This window comes from Sus scrofa, chromosome 9, assembly GCF_054392235.1.
Source record: "Sus scrofa isolate SSC_HxYL_T2T_F1_AM1 chromosome 9, Sscrofa_HxYL_maternal_Yorkshire_Landrace_v2.0, whole genome shotgun sequence".
Taxonomy (NCBI): Eukaryota; Metazoa; Chordata; class Mammalia; order Artiodactyla; family Suidae; genus Sus; species Sus scrofa.
Window position 1 is genome coordinate 38,104,021 of NC_139391.1, and position 19,483 is coordinate 38,123,503.

Genomic DNA, 19,483 nt, shown 5'->3' on the forward strand with positions numbered 1-19,483 from the left:
GCTAGGTCACTGATTCTCAAAGTGTGATTCATATAACTTGGAATCTCTAAGACCCTATCAGGGTGTCTGCAAAGGCAAAACCACTCTCCTTGCAATGCAAAGGTGTTACTTGCCTTTTTTATTTTCATTCTCTCAGTACCGTAGAGCAGGGTTTCTTGAGGCTTCGTGACATTTGTTATCACAGCAAATACAATACAGAAGCAGATATGAAAACCTGCAATCTTCTATTCAACTAGGCATTTAAAAGATTTGCCAAAATATTATACATAGGATAGGTAAACAACAAGGTCCCCCTGTATAGCACAAGGAACTGTGCTCAATAGCCTATGATAAACCATAATGGGAAAGAATGTGGAAAAGAATATATATGTGTGTAACTGAAGGGAGTCACTTTGCAGAAATTAACATAGTATGTCTACTATGCTTCAATAAAATATATAAAAATTTTTTTCAAAAAGATTTGCCAAAACAGAAAACGCTAACTTTTTTTTTTTTTTCCTTTTAGGGCTGCACCTGCAGCATATGGAAGTTCCTAGGCTAGGGGTTAAACCAGAGCCTTAGCCGCTGGCCTAAGCCATAGCCACAGTAACACCAGATCAGAGCCACATCTGCAACCTACGCTATAGCTATGGCAATGCCAGATCCTTAACCCAGTGAGCATGGCCAGGGATTGAACCTGAATCCTCATGGAAACTAGTCAGGTTCTTAACCCACTGAGTCACAACAGGAACTTCCACAATGACACTTTTCCACTAATTTTTCATATATTGTATCTAGGTGAACATGCAATGTGTTCATTAACATTGTTTTAATGAATTAATAAAAAGTTTTAATTTCCCAGTTTTAACTTCTAATACATACAAATGACTAGATGTCACTCACTTAAAACTCTTTGGGGGCCTCAATCATTAAAAGAGTTAAAAGAATTCTGAAACCAAATAGGCTGAGAATTGCTTCTCTAGAGGATTCAGTCCACTGAGCAAGGAAAGAGGAAAGCAGGAGAACTGGGAATAAGGACAGAGGAGTTTGGGGTTTTTTTTTGCCACACTCTCAGCCTGAGGGCGGTCCCAGGCCAGGGATCAAACCCCCACCACAGCCGCAACCCAAGCCACAGCAATGGCAATGCCAGATCCTTAACCTGGGAGGCCACCAGGGAGATCTGAAATGATTTTTTTTTTTTTCCCCACTGTACAGCAAGGGGGTCAGGTTATCCTTAGATGTATACATTGCAGTTACAGTTTTTTCCCCCCACCCTTTCTTCTGTTGCGACATGAGTATCTAGACATAGTTCTCAATGCTATTCAGCAGGATCTCCTTGTAAATCTATTCTAGGTTGTGTTGATTTTTTTTTTTAATAAACAGGACTCTCAGTACTACATTCACACAGCTGACCTAGAAAGCAGCCAGTGTAGACTGAAGTAGAGAGTCCTGAGCAGGGTGCTGGGTGCAGATGTACAGGATATGGCATATATGGGCATTTAATAATCCAGTAATTCCATGATATCAAAAAATAGTAACAGACAACAGTACCAGTATTTGATGTAAAAATATGAGTGCATACTAAAAAAAAAAAAAAAAAGTTTAAAATATTGAAGGTTGTTTCCTCTAGGGAGTGAAAAGAAGGTAGGATGACAAGGGACTGCTATTTGCACATAAACTATGTAATACTTTTTAATTAAGTGCATTGAAAGTCATGTTGACTTTTAGAATAAAAATCTACTCGTGTTATAAATCTATCTTGTGATAAAATATCTTCAGTTTTGTAACATTTCCAACAATTTGCTGGCCAATTGACAAATAGTTTTAATATTTATAGTTTGTCATTTTGTCCTTAACAAAAAGATCCCCACATTTGATTTACTTTTTATTTTTCAGTGTTCTGAATAACATCATCAAGTACCTTCTTTAAGAAAGGCAACTGTGTCGTCTACCCTCTGAGAACTTACATACACGAGAACAGACATTTGTTTAACAAGTATTTTTTACTAAGTACCTGTCTTGTGCTAGGAATTTATTTTTCTGTTCCCTTTACACCTGAAAGCCCATTTTTTTTCCCCCGTGGAGAACCTGCTTTTGTCTTCCTGTTAAGAATGTTGTCTTTCTATACTTGGATGCTTGTACCATTTCACTGGTTTTAGGAGGAAAAGGAGCTTGTCGGATTGAGAAGGTGAGAGGGAGCCTTCCAGACAGAATGAAAATGAGCAAAGGCAAAAGCCTGGAACCAGTGCAGTGGTCCCTGAAACTGGACTATTTTTCTGTGAGTCATGTGGGTGGGAAGAACTGAGCCTGGACGGAGCTGGGGCAGAGGGTTTCCTGGATCACACAGTGGGAGCCAGCAGAGACCGGGCAGTAAGGCTGCAACAGAATCAGAGTCAAGTGTTCTTCAGACCAAAGTTCCGTAAGGTTTCTTGTTCAGGGCTGTTCACTGACGCTGAAGTTCCCTCACAGAACATGCTGAAGGAAGATCAAGCTCTCCTTTTGCATATTCATCATAACCACTTTCATGATTCCTTTTATGTAAACATAACATTGTATGTTTGTTAAATTTTCAAATGTCATGGAAACGCAACAAGACGAAAAGTTTTATCTTTTCACGTGTCCCTTGGTTAAGTGTTCCATTTCAACTCCTCTCCCTTATCCCAGATCTTGGTTTCAAGTATCACTTGAATAAAATGAGTTCTCAGCATTGACACACCAGTATTTTATTAATCTCAAACCGTGCAGATGAAAGATGGTCGCTGAGTGAACAGGCTTCCTGGTGAGTGCTCTGGGGAGGGGGACACCCTCGTTTGTCTGTTCGGAATTTCTAGCCCACACAACTTGGCTGCAAATCAGGCCAGAAGGGAATAAGGATTTCTGTTAAAGGCACTTACAGACAACAATTCAGTCCCCAGGATGGAAAATGCCATCTCTTAACAGCACCTGACCTTCTCCCACCAGTCTCCTACACTGCCAACCGTAGAGTCTACGAATTCTGACCTTGCTCCCCACGCTGGGCAGCTTTTGCAGAGTTTCAGCACAAAACTGGACTGTTTGCATCAAGTGTTGAAAGGAAATTTGAGCTACTTGTTCTCCTGCTGCTATGGCAGCTGGTATTGCCTGGGCTGATGTTCTTTCTTTGGTTTTATTGTTAAGCCTTCAAGCCCTCTACTTGAAATATATACCATGGATTCTTCTTACAGTCTACCTGAGATAAAGGAGGAGGCTATGCAAGACACGGTGATTTTTTTCAACCTTATTCATAACAGCTTTTTTCATCACTCTAAGATTTAAAATAGTCTTTGGAGCAGAAAATGGGATGCATTTTTATGGATTCATAGATCACTGGGTTTAAGGAATACCTGGCATTTCCTCTGTGGCATCCTCTCTGTGACAAGTTTGGCTGGAGACCAAATAGTTCAGTCTTTGTTATACCATTTCTAGTAATGAGTCACTCCCAAGGTGTCAGTGCCATTTTTAGGATCTAATTATTAAAAAAAGAAATCTTCCTCACTCTATTGGAATTAAGTCTATGCTTCCATATACTGCCTCTAAATTTCAAAAGACTTAATATTTTCTAAGTCTTTCCTTTTACCAGGCTAAATTTAGGTCTTGGTTGAATCTATATTCTCTTTGGGATTATTACGTTTCTTATCTTTAAAGTACTGACCCTTCACTCCTGGTAAAGTATCGGATTTCCTAGCTTAAAAAGAAGAGAGAGAATAATGATAATATCTTCCATACTATGTCATGAAGGTCAAGTAAAATAATAATTATGAAGTTTATAGTAAGGAAAATATAGCATTCTACAAATGTCCTACATATGGTATCCTTATTAGTAGAAACACAGACATTTCTGTGGGATCCCAGTGCAGACATCCTATCACTTAGAGCAAAATACTAGCCAAACAGTTATCCAAAAGAAACTGAATTTAAAAACTCAGTCCTGAAGCTCCCTGGTGGCCTAGAAATTAAGGATCCAGCATGGTCACTGCTGTCATGGGTTCAATCCTTGGTCCAGAAACTTCCACATGCCACAGACACAGCACCCTCCCCCTATCCCCCCAAAAAACCCTTGGTCTTTAACATCAGAAAAGACTTCAGAGAGTTCCCATTGTGGCTCAGTGGTTAAGGACCTGACGTTGTCTCTGTGAGGATGCAGGTTTGATCCCTGGCCTTGCCCAGTGGGTTAAGAATCTGGCATGGTCGTAAGCTGCTGCAAAGTTCATAGATATGAGACACATCCGATATTGCCACGGCTGTGGCATAGGCCTCAGCTGCAGCTCTGATTTGACCCCTAGCCCGGAACTTCCATACAGGTGGGGCAATAACAAAAAGAAAGGAAAGAAGCCAAACTGTCTCATACCCACAATCACCTCAAATTCTTATATGCAAGAAATATTTCATGAGCCTCTACCCTGTGCCGGGCATTGTTCTAGGAATTAAGGATATAGAAATAAGCAGAACAGACAAAAGCACAGCCCTCCCTCAAGGAATTTGTGTTTTAATGTGGGCAGCCTGGCAATAGACAATCTATTGAAAAACAGAAGCAGGAAAAGAGTATCCATGGATAAAGAGAGATATAACTATTTTGTATAAATTAGAGAGGGAAGGCCTCATTAATGTGACATTTAAGATAAAGCAAGAAGCAAATCAGGGAGTTAGCCATGTAGATAGCTGGGAGAAGCGTCAGGAAGAGGAAGCAGCACTAGCAAAGGTCCCGACACAGGAGGAAAAGTGTAGCAGCCTGTGTGGCCGAGAGCAGCAGGAAATCTAAGGCCATTGCAAGGACTCTGGATTTTTTTCCAAGTGAGCCAGAAGCCACTGCAGAGCTTTAAGTAGAGAAGGGATGGAACCTAAAGGGGAGATTACCATAGACTCACTGAGGAAAGAAGATAAATGTCCTGAAGAACTGTTTTCACCAAATGATGCTGAGTAGACTCCAGTCTATTCCAATTTTTCACCTGATCAATGCATTTCTTGCCTAGACGGTTCTAGAGAGATATGGATGAGTTCAAACTCTTCCAACTCATAACATCTCTCCAGGAAGCACTTATTGAGTCAGTACCACTAGTTAGGTACTAAGACAATTCTTTGTCTAGAATTATAGTTTTTTTAAAAAAGTGGAGAAAAATGTATTTGGGACTGCTTGGGTGCTAGTCCTTGTGTTTCATGTCGCTATTTTTGACCCTGATGTACTCATTTCAAAATGCAGAAATTTGATTACATACCCCTTCCCTACCAAGCACCTGAATTATCCAACATCCAACTGTGCAGAATAAAAAAAAAAATCACTGAAATATTTACTGGTTGGCATTCATATGCATTATTATTCTTACACCCAAGTTTCTAATCAGTGAGCATTTTTAGGCATATGGTATATGTCAAGATTGAACACACTTTGATTTGAACCTTTTGTTTAAGGGTGATGAGGTGGTAAATTGCTTTCATGCTGCAACTCAGTCAGAGGTATTTTTTTCTCTTACCATTTGCTGAACAGGGAAAATATAAGCTAATCATGGAGCCAACCTTTAACATTTTGTCAGGATTCTTGTATTAACAGGTAAATTCAATGAAGAATATTTTTAAGCAGCAAAGAGTTCTTGATGTGCTCACAGTTTATGTGTACTGACAATCCTACCTCATTTTTTTCTGCTAAAGTCTAAGCAAAAAAAAAGGTCCTTTTTTTTCTTTTTACAGCCACACCTGCGGCATATGGAAGTTCCAAGGCTAGGAGTCGAATCAGAGCCAAAGCTGCCAAACTGCACCATAGCCATGGCACCACTAGATCTGAGCTGCACCTGTGACCTACACTGCAGCTTTCAGCAATGCTGGATTCTCAACCTGCTGAGTGAGGCCAGGGATTTAACCCACATCCTTATGGACACCATGTCAGGTTCTTTAACCCACTGAGCAACAATGGAAACTCCCCCCCCGCTTTTTTTTTTTTTTGAATGTAGTGTTGTTGCTTTTTAAATTGCATTTCCTTTTGGAGTAGTTTTAGGGTAACAGCAAAATGAAGCTTAAAATACAGTGAATTCCCATATACCACCTGCCCCCATATACACAGAGCCTCCTCGTCAACATCCCACACCAGGGTACGTTTGTTTACAATTCGTAAGGGCTCTTTCCTTATGACCTAATCTCCTCCCAAGGGCCTACCTCCTACCATTACATTGGAAGTTAAGATTTCAATATATAGATTGGAGAGAAGGGTACAAAACATTCAGTCTAGAGCATACTTATTTCTTCTTGTGTCAATTTGGCAGATTTTATCTTTCAAGGAATAGGTCTGTTTTATATAGTTATCAAATTTATAGGCAAATAATTGTTCATAATATTTTTATTACCCTTTTCATATCCATGGGATTTGTAATGATGTCCCTTCTTTAATTTCTGATACTAACAATTTGAATTTTCTCTTTTTTTTTCTTAGCCTGGCTGGAGGCTTACTGATTTCATTGATCTTTTCAAATAATCACCTTTTGCTTAAAACTTGATTTTTCTGTTGATTTCCTCTTTTTAATCTCATTGATCTATGCTTTAATTTTTATATCTTTTCCTCTGGTTATATTGAATAATTTAATTTACTTTTTCTAATTTCCTAAAGTGGAACTCAAGGAGTTGATTCTATATCTATATATTTTTTCTAATATATACATTCAGTACTATAAATTTCCCTCTAAACACTTCTTTCACTGCATCCCATAAAATTTAAGAACTTTTTATTTTCACTTATTTCAAAGTATTTTTAATTTCTCTTGAAGGTGTATTTTTTACCTATGGTTATTTGGAAGTGTGTTGTGTAATCTCCAGGTTTTCAGAAATTTTCCTTATATCTTTCTGTTATTGGTTCCTGGTTTAATTACATTTTGATTTGAAAGAAGAAAATGTATGATTTATATTATTTTACATTTGTTATGGTGTATTTTAATTCCCAAAATATGGTCTATCTTAGTGAATGTTCCATATAAACCTGAGATGATTATGTATTCTACTTCATTGGATGAAGTAATTTGTTGTGTCACTTACATTTAATTGATTGATGGTGCTCTTGTATTCAATTATGTCCTTACTGATTTTCCGCCAGTTGGATCTTCCCATTTCTGACAGATGAGCTTTAAAGTCTTTGACACTAATAGTGGATTCATCTATTCTCCTTGATGTTTTATCAATTTTTGCCTCACATATGTGATGCTCTGTTGTTAGGTGCGTAAACATTCAGGGTTATTATGTATTCTTAAAGAATTAACTCCTTCAGCATTATGTAACACTCATCTTTATCACTGATAACTTTCCTTACTCTGAAGTCTGCTCGTCTAAAATTAATATACATACTCCAGGTTTTTTTTATTATTATTATTAGTATTACCATGATGTATTTTTCTTCTTCCATTTACTTGTAATCTCTGCATCTTTAAAGTGGTGTTCTTTCAGACAACATATAGCTGGGTTTTTTGATCCACTCTGAAAATCTGTCTTTTAATTGGTGCATTTAGACCACTGACATTCAAAATTATTATTGATACAGTTGGACTAATATCTACCATTATATTTGTTAGCTTTTTCTCTTCTTTGCCCTTGTAGTTGTTCCTATTTTTGTCTTCCACTCTTTTCCTGCCTTTTGTAGTTTTAACTGACCAAATTTTGGGTCCATTTTTTCTCCTTTCCTAGCATATCATTCTCTTCTCTTTTTTTACTTTTTTAGTGGTTGTCTTCAAGCTTGCAATATAACTTATAACTACTTCATGTCCATACAAAGAACACTGTACTACTTCATGACTAGTGCAAGTATTTTATAAAAAGAATCTTAATTTCTCTCTCCCGTCCCTTGTATCATTGCTGACATTCATTTCACTTATACGTAAGTATGTGTGCATACACATATGTATATACTTACACATATTGTTGCTATTATTTTGAACAAGTTATTATCTGTTACGTTAATTAAGAATAAGAAAAATAGTTTTTACTATACCTTCACTTATTCCTGCTCCAATGCTCTTCTTCTTTATGGAGGCTAGAGTTTTTGACTTACATCATTTTTCTACTCTCTAAACAACTTTTTAACATTTCTTGTACATGGATCAATGGAACAGAATAGAGAGCCCAGAAATAAACCCATGCACTGTGGTCAATTAATCTATGATAAAGGAGGCAAGAATATACAATGAAGAAAAGATAGTCTTTTCAGCAACTGGTGCTAGGAAAACTGGACAGCCACATGCAAACAATGAGATTAGGACATTCCCTCACACTATATACAAAAATAAACTCCAAATGGTTAAAAAAAAGAAAAAACCAACCAAATAAACAAAAAAACCTAAATGTAAGAACTGAAACCATACTAGAACACGAACAGAACACTCTTTGACATAAATTGTAGCAGTATTTTCTTGGACGAATCTCCTAAGGCAAAAGAAATAAGAGCAAAAATAACAAATGGGACCTAATTAAAATTAAACTTAGGAGTTCCCGTCGTGGTGCAGTGGTTAACAAATCCGACTAGGAACCATGAGGTTGCAGTTCGATCCCTGGCCTTGCTCAGTGGGTTGGGGATCCAGCATTGCCATGAGCTATGGTATAGGTTGCAGACGCGGCTCGGATCCCGCGTTGCTGTAGCTCTGGTATAAGCTGGAGGCTATGGCTCCAATTCGCCTCCTAGCTTGGGAGTCTCCATACGCCGTGGGAGTGGCCCTAGAAAAGGCAAAAAGACAAAAAAAAAAAAAAATTAAACTTAAAACCTTTTGCACAGCAAAGGAGACCATCAATAAAAGGAAGAGACAACCTATAGAACGGAGGAAAATTTTTGCAAATGAGGTGACACCCAAAAGATTAACATCCAAATTATATAAACAGCACATACAATTCATCATAAAAAAAATTATCAAACAACCCAATCAGAGGATGGACAGAAGACCTGAACAGACATTTCTCCAAAGAGGACATAGCGACTCCCAACAGGCACATGAAAAAATGTTCGACATCGCTAGTTATTAGAGACATGCCCAGCAAAACCTCAGCGAGATATCACCTCACACCTGTCAGGATGGCTATCATCAAAAAGTCTACAAATAAACGCTAGAAAAAAGGGAACCCTCCTAACACTGTTGGTGGGAACGTAAACTGGCGCAGCCTTTATGGAAAACAGTGTGGAGGTTCCTTACAAAAGTAAAAATAGAGTTACCATATGATCCACTCCTGGTATATATCTAGAAAAAAATGAAAACACTAGTAAGAAAAGATACATGCACTCCAATGTTCATAGCAGCACTCTTTACAGAGCCAAAACTTGGAAGAAACGCAAGTGCCCATCAACAGATGATTGGATTAAGAAGATGTGATTATATATGATATTACTCAGTCATATAAAATAATGAAATTCTGCCATTTGCAGCAGTGTGGATGGACCTAGAAAATATTATGCTAAGTGAAATATAATTACTGATTGACATCACTTACATGTGGAATCTAAAAAATAATAACAGTGGATGTATATGCAAAACAGAAACAAATACACAGGTATTACCAGACACACAGGAAACAAATTTGTGTTTACCAAAGAGGAGAGCATAAGGGAGAGGGACAAATTAAGGGTATGGGATTAACAGATATAAACTACTATATATAAAATAGATAAGTGGCAAGGATATACAGTGTAACACAGGGAATTACATCTATTACTTTATAATAATCCATAATGGAGTATAAACTGCAAAAATACTAAATCACCAGGCTATACCTCTAAAACAAACACATTATAAATCAAACATACTTCACTTTTTTTCTCTTTTTGTCTTTTTAGGGCCACACCCAAAGCATATGGAGGTTCCCAGGCTAGGGGTCCAATCAGAACCGCAGCCGCCAGCCTACACCAAAGCCACAGCAACGTGGGATCCGAGCTGCATCTGCAACCTACACCACAGCTCATGGCAACGCCGCCGGATCCTTAAACCACTGAGGGAGGAACCTGCGTCCTCATGGATGCTGGTTGGGTTCGCCAACCACTGAGCCATGACGGGAACTCCCTATATTTCACTTAAAAAAAAAAAATTCGTATAACAGGCCTGCTAGCAATAAATACCTTCAATTTCTGTTTGAGAAAGTATTTTGCAAAGGATAATTATGCAGGGCACAAATTTCTACATGGGGGATTTTCTTTCTGTCAACACTTAATATTTCACTCCACCCTCTACTTGCTTGCATGATTTCTGAGGAGAAATTGGATGTAATTCTTATCTTTGCTTCTAAGCTATTTTTCCCGTAGTTTCTCTCTAGACTTTTTTTCTGTAACTGTGATTTTTCAGTTTGATTATGTCTAGTTATAACGTACATTATCTTGCTTGATGTCCTCTGATCTGTGGTTTGGGGTCTGACATTAATTTGAGGAAATTCACACTCATTGTTTCTTCAAATAATCCTTCCTTTCCTTTCTCTCTTTCTTCTCCTAATGTTCAGCTGAGTTGGACTTTCGCATATGGGTAGCAGCAATGCTGGCTGCTAGCTGAAAGCTCAGCTCTGGTTGTCGACTACGCAGCCACCCTTGTCTTTTTCATGTGCTTAGCATCTTTTCAGCTCAGCATCTGCGTTCTTAGGCAGACTTTCCTGAGAATGAGCATTCCAAGAGACCTGAGAGAGACCAACTGCAAGTTTGTTCATGACCTAGCCACTGAAGTCCCAGGATAGCTTCTTCTGATACCTTCTACTGCCCTAAAAGGCAAAAAAGAAAAGAAAGAAAATAGGCAGAAGGAAAAGCAAAAGTACAAAACAAGAAATATGGCAAAGGCTGAGATCCGTGGTCAGGTTCATGTCTAGAAGGGCATCATATTGACTATTCTGCAGCCTCCCACTGCTCCTATTTGGATTCAGGTAAATTTAAGGTAAACAGTTTACTAATGGGCCACATGCAGTGTGATGGGCGCATGTGAAAGTTAGCAGTGGCCAGCTTTGACCAGACTGCATGTGTCTTAGAAGTGAGTTTACAGATCTCTGAATGCTGCTAAGAGATTAGAAGACTCATGGAGCAACACTCACTTTAATATTGTCCCTAGACTCAGATGGTGGTGGATATGACATTCTTAGCAAAGTGTCCTTATTAAAAATAAGCATCTCTTACATTCCCTTTGCCATAGTATCAATGTGTGTTGCATCTGAATTTTCAGAGTAGTCTTTGACTACTAAAAATCTAAGAGTACTTTCTGTGAATAGATGTTTCCTATTCTCTTGACTTATCAATGTAAGACAAAATAGAGGGCAACAGGGTCAGTATGGAAAAATGAAGGAGTGGCCGTGAACAGTGTGAATTTATCAACCAACTGGAATTTTGCTGAGCCAAATCATTTGAAGAACTGATTTGCCAGCTGAGATAAGCTGCTATAAGGAGTCTTGGTCAATCTGAACTGTATCCATCTGGTTAAATTAACTACAACAGGAACTCTCTGGGGAAAAAAAGGAGAAAAATTTTCTCTGTAATTTTATTCTACTGAGTGTGGTGAGATGTTCCTAAATGGACAAACTTCTAAATGACCATGTAATTCTCCATCTTGGCAGGGCAGGAAGAAGAAGTATATAAATATGCAAAAGCTGTTTGATTTCATGGTTGCATGGATACCAAGCAGATGGGTAGATGAACACGAAACTGTTCTTTACAAACAGAGAGAACCTCTGTCAATCCAGGCTGCATCCATCTGGCTATACAGCAACAACTCTGCTTTATTCAAAAGAGACAAAGTAGAAGAGAGAGACTGAGGGAGAGATTGAGAGAATGCTTTTAGGATCTAATTAATATTAAAATGGTAAAATAGCTCTCCCTTATATAAAGTTTGAGTTATAAACTCTTGTGAATGCTTGGAGACTGAATATCTTTGGATAAGATATTTGAGTGGCCTTTTGAATAACTTCAATAGCACTGACAAGCAAACTATTTACACTCTCGAAGACTCCATTTTCTTATCTATAAAACGAAGGATGACATTGATACAACCTCCTAGGGATTTTGTGAGGGTTAACTGAAGCAATGTTTACAAAACTTTTTGTGCCAAATCTGGCACATAGTAAATGTTTAGTAATTATAAAAATAATATGAGTAATTTTATTATGATGTCTTCACAGCTACCTGCTCTTCCTGGGAAAATTTTCTATTCCTCTTTACTCCTTTCCCTTCCAGTTTCTTATCAGGCATTGTGTTCTCTTCATTGCTCTTTGCTTTTTAGTCATTAAAAACAGATGTTTCTCCTATGAAATCTCACTGTTGCCCAGTAGACTCGGAGAAAGAAAACTCAGATGTCAAAGGTGACAGAATGTCTGAAAGTTCCTTTCAGAGGAGGCTGCCTTTTCACCCTTCTCCCTTCCAATCTATTAGAAGTTGCTGTAGCCTCAAGAGTCCTTTGCCCATTTCTTTTTTTTTTTTTTTTTGTCTTTTGTTGTTGTTGTTGCTATTTCTTGGGCCGCTCCCGCGGCATATGGAGGTTCCCAGGCTAGGGGTTGAATCGGAGCTGTAGCCACCGGCCTACGCCAGAGGCACAGCAACGCAGGATCCGAGCCGCGTCTGCAACCTACACCACAGCTCACGGCAACGCCGGATCGTTAACCCACTGAGCTAGGGCAGGGATGGAACCCGCAACCTCATGGTTCCTAGTCGGATTCGTTAACCACTTCACCACGACGGGAACTCCCCATTTCTTTTTTGAAAAATAATTTCATTTATTTAAATAATTATGATATCAAATTATGTGGTATTGCATGCTCTCAGAATCTAAGGTAACCTGGAGTTCTAAGGGCATCTTCCTCCTCCATCTCCCCTTCATCGATCACTGTTTGTGGTCCAGCGCCCACCCCCACCCCCAGCTTCCCTGCGGCATTTCCTTCTACAGAACTTCTGGCAGATGGTGTCCAGCTTTTGTCTGAATGTCCCTCTGTCTTATAAGCCAGGCCAGTCTTCTTTAGAGCTTCAAGAGTTACTTCTTTTTTAGGCTGACCCCAAATCTGACTCCTTTTCAATGGTCTTCTTTCTGACATCTGGAGTATGAGAGAATAAATGTAATTGCCCTTTCACGTGCTAGCCTTTCAGATATTTGAAACCTTTAACTCCTTAACAGGTATTCAACTCAAGCAATACCATGCTCGTCCATCCTTCTTTCCTAGTGAAATAATTCTCCAGCATTTTCCTGTCCTATTACCCTCTCCTAAATGCCATTTAACTTTCACTGCTTGTTACTTAAACATGGTACCTAAGGCTTCGGGGTTCTACTTAAGGCTCAAGAAGAAGAACAGAGTAGGCTACGTTTTCCTGGGGGAATACTGTACTTCTCTTCACTCAGACCCAAAGAGCTTTCAGAGTTGAGGAAGTTACTTTGTTAGTACAATTATATACTATTATATTATATAGAGATTATATATTATTATACAGGCCTCCAGGGTCCCTGCCCTTGCTCAGTGGGTTAACGATCCGGCGTTGCCGTGAGCTGTGGTGTAGTTTGCAGACGCGGCTCGGATCCCGCGTTGCTGTGGCCCTGGCATGGGCCAGTGGCTACAGCTCCGATTCAACCCCTAGCCTGGGAACCTCCATATGCCGCGGGAGCGGCCCAAGAAATAGCAACAACAACAAAAGACAAAAAGACAAAAAAAAAAAAAAAAAAAAGCCGCATCTGTGATGTTACTCTGAGGACAGTCATTCTTCAATGTCCCTGCCACACCCACAGTGGATGTATGTCACTGGGGAGCTGTGCTATTTGCCCTCATGCTTGTTCCACCCTGAACTAAGCGACTCTGAAGGCAGAAACCCCGACTTATTCACTTCACATCCTCAGGGCCCAGCAGAGGCCCCAGAGTCACAGGTGCTCAGTAAATATTTGTAACTGAGTGAACTGCTCAACCAACTGTGACTCTCCCTGACTGTATTTCACCCAGCCCATAGTCCATTATTTTTGTAATAAAAATACCATGAGAAATTTTGACAATCACTGAGCTGAATCAAGATTGGTAGGACCACGGCATTTTCAATAAACCATCAACAAATGAAAAAAAACAAAATGTCTGTTAGGCAAGACTGATTTTAAACACACACACACAATTTTTTGCAACATAAAAACCACATGCCCATCTTGTTAAAAGCTTGAGAAATTCCAAAAAGTATAAATATGCAACTAAAATTAGTCATCATCTTACTATTCAGATATCATGGCTGTTTTCATTTTTTAAAGAAAACATTTGTAATTCATTTATTACTTCTTTTCCATCTTTTTTTTCAGATATACTTCACATAGTTCACATAGAGATCATAAAATAGACTACAGCTTTGTATTCTATATTTTAAAATTTTCTCCTAGCTCCAAATATTCTTGGCGAATATCATAGTATACCATTGTCTAGATAATAACAACTCATTGAAGGGGTGATTTTCAAGCTGTGTGTTCAAAGTCATAGGGTTCTCCCAAGTTGCCTCTGCAAAAATCCACTGCAAAGAGCCAAAAAGAGGTGGGGTAGGTGGACACAGCCCAGATTTCACCATCCTCAAAACAAGTACGCTATAATGTGTCTTAATTACAGAATTCCAGGTAAGATTTCATTTGATTAAAAAAAAAAAAAAAAAAAAAAACTTCCACTAGATTTCTCAAAAGTTTAAAAATCACTAATTTAACATTATATATTATTTGGCATTTAGGCTATTTTTAGGGTTTTAATAATACAAATAATGCTAGAGTCAATTTATCTCACTTAAAATTTTATCTACATATGTAAGAATTCCCTTCACATAGAGTCCTAAAATTAGGATTAATGGAGCGAAGTCTGGAAATCTTAAAATTCATCTATATTACTTATATTTTGCTTTTCACACAGTTACATTGATTCACATTCCTGCCAATAGGAACCAACACCAAATTGTAGCACTATTATAATATTTTTCAATCTTTTTCTCTGAAGAGGCAAAAACATTTAAATCATTTTAATTAACATTTATTTGATTACTAAGCAACTTGCATATTTTTGTGACTATTACTCATTTGTATTTCATCTTCTATAAATGCCTTTTTTTTTTTTTTTTTTTTGGTCTTTTTAGGGCTGCACCAGTGGCATATGGAGGTTCCCAGGCTAGGGGCTGAATTGGAGCTGCAGCTGCTGGCCTACACCACGGTCACAACAACACAGGATCCAAGCCACAGCTACGATCTACACCAGAGCTCACAGTAACACCAATTCCTTTAACCTCCTGAGCAAGGCCAGGGATCCTACCCGCATCCTCCTGGACACTAGTTGTGTTTGTTACTGCTGAGCCATGACAGGAGCTCCTATAAATGCTTTTCTTCTGCATGACCTTTCACCATTCATCTATTGAATCTTAAGGTTTTTCTTATTTAGGAGTTCCCATGAGTTTTCTTATTTAGGAGATAGGCAGGTGCAGCCCTAAAAAGACCCCCCCAAAAAGAGTTTTTCTTATTTATTCATATGGTTTTAGATAAAGTCAGAATAACACTTTGTCTCTCAAATGGTGCCAAAGATGTTTTCCATTTATATAGGTTCCTTTACTAATAAACTTCATTAAGGTACACTTTTCATGCAATAAAATGCATGATCTTTGAGGGCATAATTTGCTAAGTTTTGAAAAATATACATAACATTATAATCAATAAAGATAAAAATATTTATATCACCCCAAAGTTCCCTCACATTCTCTGTGGCAAAATTCCCCTTCATTCCTATATTCTGTGTCTGGTTTCTGATACTCAGCATAACGCTTTTTAGATTAATCCATGTTATTGCATGTGTGCATTGCTCATGCTTTTATTGCTGAGTCGTATCACAGAGTGTAAATGTACCAAAATGCATCCATTTACCGGTTTGAGGACATCAGGGTTCCTTTAGTGTTATTATGAATAGAGCTGTTATATAAGTTTGTGTCCAAGTCTTTCTGCTGCCATATGTTTTCATTTCTATTGGATAAATATCTGAAATGGAAATGGTGAATCATATAGTAAGCCTATATCTAACTTTTTAAGAAACTGCCAAACTGTTTTCCAAACTGGTTGTCCCATTTTATATTCCCACTAGCAAAGTATGAAAGTTCCAGTTATTCTACATTTTGACTTACACTTTCTATTGTTAGTCTTAAATTTTTGTCATTCTAACATGTGTAGTGGCAACAAACTGGGGTTTTAATTCACACTTCCATGTTGACTACTAATGTTGAATTCCTTTTCATGTGTTTAATGACCATTTGCATACATTCTTTTATGAAGTAGCTGTTCAAATCTTTTGCCTATTATTATTGATTTATTTCCTTATTAAGATGTGTCTTCTTTATACATTCTGTTTACAATTCCTTTATCAAATTTACTTCAAACGTTTTTCTCCTGGTCTGTGGCTTGCCTTTTCATTTTCTTAAAATTGTCCTTCAAATAACAGAAGTTTTTCATTTTATAAAATCTAATTTTCTATTTTTTTCCTTTTACGGTTTATGTCGAGTGTGTCCTCTCTGAAAATCTACATCAAGATTGTGAAGACTTTCTCCTACGGTTTTTTTTTTTTTTTTTTGGAAGTTTTAGTTTTTATATTTAGATCTGTGATTCATTTTGAGTTAATTTATGGTAAATGGAATGAGATAAGAGTCAAGGTTCACTTTTCAATGATGATAAACAGTTGTTCTAACAATATTTTTTTATAAGGCATGCTTCCCCTGTGGAATCATGACCCTTTTATAGAAAATCAAGCAATCATATATCTTTGAGTGTATTTCTGAAGTCACTCTTCTGTTCTATTGACCTATATGTTAACACTTAAAGCCACACTGTTTTCATTACTGCAGCTTCAGTAAATTGGAAGTCCTCCAGCTTTGCTACTCTTGGTTAAAAAAAAATTTTAAATACTCAAGGTCCTCTGCATTTCCATACAAATTTTGTAATTTGTCAGTTTCTACCAAAAAAAGTCAACTGCAATTTTTACTGGAATCGAATTGCATCTAAAGGTTAATTTGTGGAGCATTTATGTTTTAACAATATCAAAGCTTCCAGCTCTTGAAGATGGCCTCTTTCTATGCTGACCTTGTAGAAATGAGTTATGAGTTATCTCTACCTGCTTTTCATCTAAACGAATTCACATGGGTTGATATTTTTTCATTTCTCAAATATTTAGTAGAATTGACCAGAGAAGCCATAGTAGCTGAATATTTATTGGGTGTTTTTTTTTTTTTTTTTTTTTTGGTCTTTTTTTAGGCCCACACCTGAGGCATATAGAGGTTCCCAGGCCAGGGGTCGAATGGGAGCTACAGCTGGGATCAGAACCGCATCTATGACCTACACCACAGCTCACAGCAATGCTGGATCCTTAACCCATGGAGCAAGGCCAGAGATCAAACCTGAGTCTTCATGGATACTAATCAGATTCGTTTCCACTGAGCCATGACAGGAACTCTGATGTGTGGGAAGATTTTTAAGTGTAAATTTAATTTATAAAAGCTACTAAGGTTTTCAACTTCTTGAGTCCATTTTGGAATTTGCGTCTTTCAAGGAATTGTCCACTTTACCTACATTGTCAACTTTACTGTCATAACTTTACTTGTAATATTTCCTTATTATTGTAATGTTTATAGTGATAGCTCATCTTTTGTTTCTTATATTGATAATCATGACTTCCTTTTCTGTTTTTAAACAGACTAGCTACAGCTTTATCAGTTTTATTGATTTTTGTCTGTCTTTATTATCTCTAGTAATATTTTTCAGAAGTCTATTTGTCTGATATTACTATAGTCACTGCTGTCTTATTTTTATTAGTATTTGCATGGTATTTCTTTTTTGATTTGTTAACTTTAATTCTTCTTAGCTTTATATTTAAAATATGCAAATTTGGATTTTCCTTTTTATGCAATCAGATATTCACTTTCATTGAAGTGTCTTCGTGAAGTCCAGTGTGGATCTAATTTTCTCAAAGTAGAGTACAATAAAGCATATATACATATATTTTTGGGGGGTGGGGGACCATGTCCATGGCATGCAGGAGTTCCCAGGCCTGGGATTGAACCTGAGCCATAGTAGTGATAATGCCAAATCCTTAACTGCTAGACCACCAAAGTCGAGAATCCGGCTCATTTTGGATTAGGTATGTTTGTCAAAAATCATGCATATCTTTTATTTTTTCATTGAAATATAGTTGATTTACAATATTGGGTTAGCTTTGGGTGTGCAGCAAAATGATTTAGTTTTTTTTCAGATTATTTTCTATTATAGGCTATTGCAAAATATTGAATATAGTTTCCTGTGCTGTACAGTAAATCCTTGTTGCTTATTTCATGTGTAGTAATTTGTATCTGATAATTCCATACTCCTAATTTATCCCTCCCCGTCCCTTTCCCTTTTGGTAACCATAAGTTTTTTTTCTATGTCTGTGCTATATTTCTGTTTTGTATATAGATTTGTATTATTTTTTATATTGCACAAATAAGTGGTATCATATTTGTCTTTGACTTCACTCAGTATGATATTCTCTAGGTCCATCCATGTTGCTGCAGATAGCAATATTTCATTCTTTTTAATGTCTGGGTAATACCCTCTTGTTTATATATCTGTATCTATATAGATAGATATAGATATAAATACAGGTATATAGATATAGATATAAATATAGATATACGTCACATCTTAAACCAATCATCCGTTGATGGGCACTTGGGTTGTTTCCATATCTTGGCTATGGTAAAAAGCTCTGCCATAAACATTGGGGTACATGTATCTTTTAAATTAATTTTCATCTTTTCTGGACATATGCCCAGGAGTGGGATTGCTGTATCATACAGTAGCTCTACTTTTAGTTTTTTAAGGAACTTCCCTCCTGTTTCCATAACAGCCGCACCAATTTACATTCCCACCAACAGTGTAGGAGGGTTCCCTTTTCTCCACACCCTCTCCAGCATTTATTATTTGTAGATTCTCTCTTTTTTTTTTTTTTTTTTTTTTGCCATACTTGCACCATGTGGACTTTTACAGGCCAGGGATTGAACTCGCACCACCTGCAGTTGCTGCAGTGACCAGTTCTTAACCCACTGCACCACAAGGGAACTTCCTTGTAGATTTTTTGGATGACAACTATTCTGACTGGTGTGTGGTGATACCTCATTTTGGTTTTGATGAGCGTTTCTCTAATAGTTAAGGATGCATATTTTTTAATTGGCATATTAGTGTAAGTATTTACAGTGAAATAAATCAAAGATAAATATCATGATATCACTTATATGTGGAATCTAATTTGAAGTGATACAAAAGAACTTATTTATAAAATAGAAACAAACTCATGGATTTCAAAATCAAGCTTATGGTTACCAAAGGGGAAACCATGGGGGTAGGAAAAAATCGGGAGGATGGGATTAACACATACACACTATTATAAATGAAAAAATAACTAACAAGGACCTACTGTATAGCATGGGGAGGTCCACACAACATTCTGTAATAACCTACATGTGAAAAAAGAATAGGTGTATGTATATTTTTAACTGATTCACTTTGCTGTACACCTG

General features: G+C 37.4%; 1 protein-coding gene across 9 annotated transcripts in view; it reads left to right on the forward strand.

The window, feature by feature from the left end:
• LOC100511522 (uncharacterized) overlaps positions 1-2,687 on the forward strand; it is a 680,138-nt gene extending 677,451 nt beyond the window's left edge. For all 9 annotated transcript variants that reach the window (XR_014815191.1, XR_014815193.1, XR_014815195.1 and 6 more), the window contains one exon: positions 1,876-2,687. The gene's annotated coding sequence lies outside the window, so the exon portion shown is untranslated. The remainder of the gene's footprint in view (positions 1-1,875) is intronic.
• Positions 2,688-19,483: the final 16,796 nt, after the last annotated feature.